Here is a 7,999-nt window from a genome sequence, read left to right as displayed (position 1 = left end):
ATTCAAGAAAGGTAGTAGGATTAATCCACTAAATTACAGGTCCATATCGTTAACGTCGATATGCAGCAGGATTTTAGAACATATATTGTATTCGAACATTATGAATTACCTCGAAGAAAACAGTCTATTGACACACAATCAACATGGATTTAGAAAACATCGTTCCTGTGAAGCACAACTAGCTCTTTATTCACATGAAGTCTTGAGTGCCATTGACAAGGGATTTCAGATCGATTTCGTATTTCTGGATATCCGGAAGGCTTTTGACACTGTGCCACACAAGCGGCTCGTAGTGAAATTGCGCGGTTATGGAATATCGTCTCAGTCATGTGAATGGATTTGTGATTTCCCGTCAGAGAGGTCAGAGTTCGTAGTAATTGACGGAAAGTCATCGAGTAAGAAAAAATTGATTCCTCGGTTCCCCTAGGTAGTGTTATATGCCCCTTGCTATCTATATAAACGATTTGAGAGACAATCTGAGTAGCCGTCTTCGGTTGTTTGCAGATGACCGACTAATAAAGTCATCTGAAGATTTTAAAAAAAACTGCGAAACGATTAAGAAAAAATATCTGAATGGTGCGAACAGTGGCAGTTGACCCTAAATAACGAAAAGTGTGAGGTCATCCACATGAGTGCTAAAAGGAACTCGTTAAACTTCGGTTACACGATAAATCAGTCTAACCTAAAAGCCGTAAATTCAACTAAATACCTAGGTATTACCGTTACGAACAACTTAAATTGGAAGGAATACATAGAAAATGTTGTGGGTAAGGTTAACCAAAGACTACGTTTTATTGGCAGGACACGTAGAAAATGTAAAAGACTTACTAAGGAAACTGCCTGCACTACGCTTGTCGGTTCTCTTTTAGAATACTGCTGCGCGGTGTGATATCCTTACCAGATGGGACTGACAGAGTACATCGAAAAAGTTCAAAGAAAGGCAGCACGTTATGTATTATCGCGAAGTATGGGAGAGAGTGTCACAGAAATGATTCAGGATTTGTGCTGGAAATCATTAAAAGAAAGGCGTTTTTCTTTGCGACGGAATCTTTTCACGAGATTCCAATCACCAACTTTCTCCTCCGAAAGCGAAAATATTCTGTTCACACCGACCTACATAGGGAGGAACGATCACCACGATAAAATAAGAGAAATCAGAGCTCGTACGGAAAGATATAGGTGTTCATTCTTGTCGCGCGCTATACGAGATTGGAATAAAAGAGAGTTCTATAGGTGGTTCGATGAAGCCTCTGCCAGGTACTTGAATGTGATTTGCAGAGTATCCATGTAGAAGTAAATGTAGATGTACCGCAGATGACCTCGAACGCCGTCAGGTGCCAATCAATCTCATGGTGGGCAGTGGCCATGGCGTTTTGCCTCAATAGTACAAGAAGTGTTTTAGTTTTGTTTGTCCTGAATCCACGAAAAGACACCTGTTTACGTCCGAAAAGAGGTACCTGTAAAGTGTCAGGGAGCAAACTTTTTTGAAGCAGGTTTGTTCTCTCACGTTTGCCAAGACTTAAGACGCCGTTATTTGTACATGAACAGCCAACGAACGGCGTGATATATGATCTTGAGTATTGTCCAGTGTGTTACTGCAGCGGACTGTGTTATTTGTGCGGCACGGCGATACGTGGCGGCATTGGCAGTAATACGTGCTCGGTGGTCGGCACGTGCCTACGTGGTAAACTAGCGGTCCATCCGCGCACGTGCTGATGGCGCAGCAGCTGGTAATGAAGCACGTGTCCGCTACTAAACATACCATAATAGTTGTTATGACGACACGGGAACCGTTCCATTCGAAAATACATCACTGATACGGCACGAAGTCTTGTAGGAAAACACGGCTGAAATATTTCTGAATGACCAGGGCCATACATCGGCACATGTAGAAAAACAAAATCTTCCGTTAATATTCGATTAGGCACTGTTTTGAATAATTTTCGACTTTAATTGAGTGTTTACGTGTGAGATGTACACAAAAATGCTCTACATCAAGAGAGAGACATATGTTAAATAGCAAAACGTCACTGAAACACTGTAAAATATTAAAAGATATATTATGGAAACTAATTAATTTTGCATTATTTGGGATAAATATTTAAATCTTTTGAAGCACATGACTCGAGTTCCCAAACAAAAATGCGCCTTGTGTGGCACGGAAAGGCCTGTTTCTCCCTGCCTGCTCACTTAATATCCCTCCATCTTGTAGCGTGGTCTACTAGAATGCACTGAGACGCAACTCAACTAATACGACGCTCGAACAGTGAAAACTGATCATCTTTCACCGCGCTGTGTGTTGCATTTACAGAGATATCGCTTATTTGCTAAGCGCGGTTGGCAGTACAACACTGTTTGAGGAGGAGGATCGCATAGAAGCTGTTCCGAAAAAAAGATAGCAAAATGTGGTAAATGAAAAAAGAAATGCGATTAATGAAAAGAAAGGTTAAGAGTAATCCTTGATTAGGTGCAGATCAAATTGCTTTCCAGCTGCTGCAAGAATGTGGTAAGCACGTAGGTGAAGCAGTTGTCTGGAGTGTTATGAGAGAAGAAGACTGCAGCGGAAGAGTAGTAAGGGGAAAGCCAGATGTGAACAAAGGCAGCTCTAGTTCGCTTGGACAATGTTAACAAAGTATGGTTATATGAACATGACTATATGAAGACATGTCCAAAAAAACATATTCCATTGGTGATTTTGCAACTCTCGAAGAATGAAATTACAATGAAATCCAGACCATTAGTTGCTTTCAGGCGTTGATAAACATCAAGGGGGACAGCTGAAAATGTGTGCCCCGACCGGGACTCGAACTCAGGATCTGCGGCTTACATGTAAGAACCTTTTTTTTTTTTTTTTTTTTTTGAAAATGTAAATAAGTATACATTTTGATATCAGGTTTTTTTTCAGATCGTTTATTATACTAATTTATTTGTTTATTTTTATATTTGTTGAGATCACTTATGACGCCCTCCAGGCGAAAAATAATGATGTGTAATTATCCACCAATACCGTCCGCCCCGATACCTGAGTGGTCAACGTGACGGATTGCCGTCGTAATTGCCCGGGTTTGATTCCCAGCTGGGTCTGGGATTTTCCCCGCTCAGGGACTGGATGTTGTGCTATATTCATCGTTTCATCCCCATCCGGCGCGAAAATCGCCCAATGTGGCGTCAAATGTAATAAGACCTGCACCAAGGAGGCCGTATCTGCCCCGTAAGAGCCAAACGCTCATTTCTATTTTACACCAATAACAAACAAAATAAAAAGGAAATTATAGAAATTAAAGAAAACGCCCTCCTGGAAGAAAAGACAAAATGGCATCCGTCACCCGCCAACTTGTGGGCAGACGCACACTGAATCCCAAGACAGTCAGGCAGGTTCCAGGCACGTCTTTACGAAGAATATTGCATTTGCCGGTACATTGGACCGAGTCCTGGTATTACACAATCTCACTGAAATCACCTTCTCATACTTGGGACGTCCTAGCTGCAGGGGGGATGGAAGCAGGCACTACCCAAAAAGTTGGCATAGTACTGACGGTATTGCGGATGGTGCACGAGAAAAGTAAAGCGATCTTGCAGGAACGTCAAAAAAACACTATTATCACCTTCATGGAACAAATAAGAGATCGAGAGGCCTTTTATCCAGATCATATCGTTGGTCTTCATACGTGGGAAGTATGTCTCACCTGGGAACGGAAGAGATTTCAGTGTAATAGCATGGGGAGCCGTATATAGAAGAAGAGCAAGCATCTTCTGAATCAGCTGCCACACCTCTGCAGAAGATCCACACATCAGTCGATGTTCGTTCGTATCAAGCGTGTGACAACGAAGACACAGCGGCGAATCTGTCATTTTTATGGCATGTAGACGGAGTTGTGTCATTTATTTCCCATTAACGACCAGATGCCAGGTCGCACGAGCGCTCGTGCCGAGAAGGATATGGTGCACAGAACGCCAAACCACAGGTCCTTGCGATCGTAGGATGTCGGCTTTCCACAACATTCCGAGTATGATTTCTCATCATTAGGCGGTAAAAATCACGTGCCGTAGGGTTCCTGGTACTGGGCAAGTCGGCATGGACATAACTGTATTCGATGAAGAAGTTCCTGACATGTGAGAGAGAGGAAGAAATATGGGCTACTGCAACGGGTGCTACGCGAGAGGGAGGGGCCAGTTCGTCAATCAGGATTCCCGATAATCCGATTCGCCGGCGGGTCCACGATTTAACCATCGTATTTACAGAAAGGGCAGCTGCTCTAACTTGGACGTTGACAAGGCCGAGGCCGCCCTCTCGAGGAGGAAGCGGACTTTGAAGATAAGACCCGCGCTTACAATGCAGCCGAATGCGCCATCGAGGACGCAGCGGAAAGTGCGACTGCAGGGACTAATCTCGGACACGTTCCTCGTGAGACCCACATTTCTAACTTACTGTCCACACACTACATTTGTAGTGCCCCTGCCCACTATACTCACTACACGCGGCAGTCAGTCTACCGATTCCCGTAAGAGTTTGAGCAATGTGAGTGCATCCGCACTGAATAAAACCATTGGCCGGTAAGCCTTATCTATATGAAGATGGTATCTGTTCTTTCTTAAGCAGTTAATAGTCTGGATTTCATTGTAATTTCACCCTAACAAAGAGGCAGACTATTGAAATGATGTTATGTATGTGGATGAGGGGAAATTTAGTTTTTCACCAGGCGGGAGTACAAACGCATGGCGACTGCCAAACGATGAGCTGCAGGCGAAACGTTTGTAACCTACTTTAAAATACGGCGCAGGGAATTTTTTGTATGAGACTTTTCATCTTATTTGGGAGAGATTATTTTCATTGGCAGAACGTTAAACAAGGAAGGATATCTCAATATACCGAAAGAAAATGTGCACAGAAATATAGAAAAGTTGTGGCGTGACCTACTATCAAATTCTACCGAGACATTCAAAGTACACTACACCCAGTCCAAGAATGCCTTCTTCATAACTGTTGCAAAGTTATTCAGACAAGGCTTCAGTCGCCAGGCATTAAGTCAATGACCTTAAATCAAGATCTTGAAATAAGATGCAGGGAGGATGTGAAATAATAAAGCCTGCATAAAAAAAAAAAAAAAGAAAAAAAATTGTAACATGCAGAGCGCATGAAAGTTTTTATTAACCAGAAGGAATATCCCATCAATTATTGAGTTCCTATATTATTCCTGCATTCAACAATTCTATTGTGAACTCACATGCCATAGTTTACATTTACTAAGAGAGTACATTTTTCGTTTATTGAATTGTTTGTTTATTAAGCGAATAACGTATTTATAAGTAAAACAAATACTGCTGGAAATAATGAAATGACCAAAGACTGATGACAGCTCTTGCAGTAACATCGTCACAGGTAACGCTCAAAAACAAGGAGTAATAAGCTGAAATTCGAGTGATTACAATGCACCTGAGTAGGGAGGTTAAGTGGTAATTTCAGTAACATTTATTTAAGCCACAGTCACTTTTAGTGGTGCACATTTGTGTCCTCACACAATAACAGTCAAAATTAACGTAAGTAAAATGTTTTGGCATTTTGATGCACTATATGTAGACCACTATCGGTATCTATGTACATAACATTTAGAAGAATGCACTGCGGCTTATCATAGGATTATGTGAATAAAACAAGTAGAAAAACGATGAATGGAATGGATTGTATATGTTGTGCTAGACCCCAATATTCTTTCGCCTAACACTGACAGTGAAAGAGAGAAATCTCCATTTCATGCTTCTTCACTATAGCGCAAAATGATCACAGTGTCTCTACAATCAAGTGTAGCTAGAAACTCGTAGAAAAATCTGGAGAAGGAAAAAACGACATTAAAAAGAGGAGAACAATAGTGAGACTGGATGAGATAACAAATGTGGTGGGAAGAGGTAGATCTACTGAGCAACATACTGAAAAAAAATCAGTAAAATGAGTGCTCGCACTAAGAAACCGTCTTGTAGAGAGAGCAGGTACTTGTAAATTATTTAAAATGGTGATTAATTTATCAAATAATATAAAAAACAAGATTCTTGATATGACAAAGCACTTTTTCGCGACAACATTCTCGAATAATATTATCATGAATTTTTGTACATTTGATAAGCAAATTCCTTTACATTTGACATTATGTACCATGTGATGATAACTGTTTTCGGCTGTATTTGACTTCTCAGTGTTGAGGAACTATTCGTAAGTTAAATTCACAATATCGATTTCATTAACTGCGGCAGAAAATGTAACTTACGTAACGTGCTAATAATTCGATAGGCTATACTCTATTGAAACATTGCTTTGATTGGCCTCTACGTTCTTAGTCAATGAAACGTAATTTATGAGGTTCCATGGACGGACCATCACTGTAATTTTTCTTTTTTTTCCGCTGCCATCTAGCCATGCTGAATTGACTTACCAGTTGGGAACCACCTTAGTTTGAAAGTTGTAGGTTACAGTGAAGGCCTGATGTAAACGCATGAAGAAAATCGTATTATTTGATGTAGTGTCGGGTTCAAGTTGGATTGTGTATCGTGATAATATCGATTATTTCAGGTTTACTTTGCGTATACCATTAATAAATCAATTTTATCTATTTTTTATGGATATGTTTAGATTTGTATGATTTGCTGCAACGTACTATCTAGTGGCACGCTGGGAATGCTAACTGAACTGATGCTAGCTCCCATGAATGGACCACTAGCCCATACATAGAAACACCATAAAATTACTTTAAGATGTCATATGTACAAACAGTATTAAGATTTATTTATTTTACTGGCAAGAAATATGTTCAAGACGCCATTCCTGTTTCTCTGATATGTGTATAAATATAATCTAAAGTATAAATATAGCATATTTAAACAATAACTGCAGTTAAATATTTAACAAATAATATGGAATTACTCCAGCGCGTTAAAAAGGTTCTAACAAGTCGAGTTAAAGCCATGGTTAGTTATATTAAGTACTACAATATTGGTATCACACACACTCTTTAAATATATTGGAACGAAAATAAAATTTATTTCGCACTTAGCAATTGCATATTTAAGTTCAAGTATTCTTTTGCCTATTCCTAAGACTAAGGCCAGTTCAAGAAAAGGCACACAAAAACCTTTTGCAGTGACACGTTACCCATACAAGGATCATTAGGACGTAGCGCCAAACATCCCACTAACCTAAAGAGAAAGTTGCCTATAATGAGTCAAACGAAACAAGTGAACAGCACCAACACCAATGACTGGTTTTGTGAACTGTATCAAATTCTATTAGTGGAAGACATGATTCAGTGCATAACATGTAGGAAGTGTGTGGATTAAAATTGCGTTGGAGTCACGAAGACTGCTAAAGGATACATTTGTTTTAGTTGCAAATTGACAGTATTCCCGTGTTATGAAATAGTGTTTCAACTGCCTCAGAGCTTTTCCACAATTGTATGCAATGGTAATTACTTTATAAAGTACCCAAAATTTCACTTAATTTACTTCTTTTTACTTTCAGAATCAACATTCTTCATTCATACTAAATTCAGGTCCGTTTAACCTTCCTTTTGTTTTTTTTATTATACTATATGACCATATTAAAATCCACCCAGCCATTGTTCACTAGCATAAGAATTGTTTAATCACGAAATTTCGGATATATATCTAATGGTCCATTCATGGACTTCAGCTGGCCATTGATGGAAACGGGTATCCATGAATGGACATTTACAGAAAATAATTCAGCTTTTTTTCCTGATAGTGTTAAAGGTATTTCAGGAATAACTACTATACACTGCAATCTAAGTTACCTGCAGAATTGTTACTTTCAGTTTCACATCATTTGAAACGTTGGATTTCCTTCAATTTGCGACTAAAACTAGCTGGACCATTGATGGCAATCTTACCGATGCGCTCTTAAATGCTGGCTGTGAGGGATATGTGACACCTTTAGACACCCCGTGGCTGTTCATTGCATTGTTTGAATGTTATCTGGATGTCATGAAGACAA

The sequence above is a fragment of the Schistocerca serialis genome, chromosome 4 (assembly GCF_023864345.2).
Source record: "Schistocerca serialis cubense isolate TAMUIC-IGC-003099 chromosome 4, iqSchSeri2.2, whole genome shotgun sequence".
NCBI lineage: Eukaryota > Metazoa > Arthropoda > Insecta > Orthoptera > Acrididae > Schistocerca > Schistocerca serialis.
The sequence above is the reverse complement of the archived record's forward strand: the minus strand, read 5'-3'. Positions refer to the sequence as shown.